This window comes from Oncorhynchus keta, unplaced genomic scaffold, assembly GCF_023373465.1.
Source record: "Oncorhynchus keta strain PuntledgeMale-10-30-2019 unplaced genomic scaffold, Oket_V2 Un_contig_14625_pilon_pilon, whole genome shotgun sequence".
NCBI lineage: Eukaryota > Metazoa > Chordata > Actinopteri > Salmoniformes > Salmonidae > Oncorhynchus > Oncorhynchus keta.
In genome coordinates this window covers 1-1,620 of record NW_026278856.1, presented here as the reverse complement: position 1 = coordinate 1,620, position 1,620 = coordinate 1, and the positions used below count along the sequence as shown (strand labels likewise).

General features: G+C 42.1%; 1 long non-coding RNA gene across 2 annotated transcripts; it reads right to left on the bottom strand.

The window, feature by feature from the left end:
- Positions 1-27: 27 nt before the first annotated feature.
- On the bottom strand, positions 28-783 carry LOC127918617 (uncharacterized). Of its 2 annotated transcripts, none has more exons than XR_008100554.1 (3): positions 739-783; positions 174-681; positions 28-119 (listed from the first exon to the last, which is right to left on the bottom strand). It is a non-coding gene; the product is annotated as an uncharacterized LOC127918617 (long non-coding RNA). The 2 variants fall into 2 exon arrangements; XR_008100555.1 differs by having other exon boundaries at positions 174-653.
- Between the last annotated feature and the right edge of the window lie 837 nt (positions 784-1,620).

Genomic DNA, 1,620 nt, shown 5'->3' with positions numbered 1-1,620 from the left:
TTTAACCTGCCGTGGTGTTTTGTGTAGGTTTAACCTGTCGTGGTGTTTTGTGTAGGTTTAACCTGCCGTGGTGTTTTGTGTAGGTTTAACCCTGCCGTGGTGTTTTGTGTAGGTTTAACCTGTCGTGGTGTTTGTGTAGGTTTAACCTGCCGTGGTGTTTGTGTAGGTTTAACCTGCCGTGGTGTTTTGTGTAGGTTTAACCTGCCGTGGTGTTTTGTGTAGGTTTAACCTGCCGTGGTGTTTTGTGTAGGTTTAACCTGCCGTGGTGTTTTGTGTAGGTTTAACCCTGTCGTGGTGTTTTGTGTAGGTTTAACCTGTCGTGGTGTTTTGTGTAGGTTTAACCTGTCGTGGTGTTTTGTGTAGGTTTAACCCTGCCGTGGTGTTTTGTGTAGGTTTAACCTGCCGTGGTGTTTTGTGTAGGTTTAACCTGCCGTGGTGTTTTGTGTAGGTTTAACCTGCCGTGGTGTTTTGTGTAGGTTTAACCCTGTCGTGGTGTTTTGTGTAGGTTTAACCTGCCGTGGTGTTTTGTGTAGGTTTAACCCTGTCGTGGTGTTTTGTGTAGGTTTAACCTGCCGTGGTGTTTTGTGTAGGTTTAACCTGCCGTGGTGTTTTGTGTAGGTTTAACCTGCCGTGGTGTTTTGTGTAGGTTTAACCTGCCGTGGTGTTTTGTGTAGGTTTAACCTGCCGTGGTGTTTTGTGTAGGTTTAACCCTGTCGTGGTGTTTTGTGTAGGTTTAACCCTGTCGTGGTGTTTTGTGTAGGTTTAACCTGTCGTGGTGTTTTGTAGGTTTAACCCTGTCGGTGGTTTGTGTAGGTTTAACCTGCCCTATGCTTGATGACCCTGTAAATCTCTAGGACAAGGTGACTTTTATCAATATATTCGGCTCCCGTTTACTCTGATTTGAAAAATGCTAATTAGCATCAAAGTAGACACCATGCCAGACTACAAATCCCAGCATGCTCCTGCACGTCATCTCTATATGATACCTTTACTACCAGGTATTGATCCTACAGGTCATCTCTGATACCTTTACTACCAGGTATTGTGTGATTTTGTGGTTTTTTTACGGGAGTCACATTAGATAGTTAATCCAGAGATTTGTAGTTCTTTAGGGAGCCACATTAGATAGTTTCTCCAGAGATTTGTAGTTCTTTACGGGAGCCACATTAGATAGTTAATCCAGAGATTTGTAGTTCTTACAGGAGTCACATTAGGATAGTTAATCCAGAGATTTGTAGTTCTTTACGGGAGCCACATTAGAGAAGTTAACCAGAGATTTGTAGTTCTTTACAGGAGCCACATTAGATAGTTAATCCAGAGATTTGTAGTTCTTTACAGGAGCCACATTAGATAGTTAATCCAGACATTTGTAGTTCTTTACGGGAGCCATATGAGTAGCTAATTAGCATTTCACTGGGGGGTAATAAGAGTGTTAATACATGAATAAAAGATTTACACAGTTATCAAAACGTCACACCAGGGTAAACTGACACGAAACAGCAGCCCTTAATTTAAGTGTTTCTATAAAAAATCCCCTTTGGTGAAAAATGATTGGAACCATTTCCTTGTTTGACCGCGGGTGTTATGGGTATCATGACTCATACCGTGGTACTCTATATG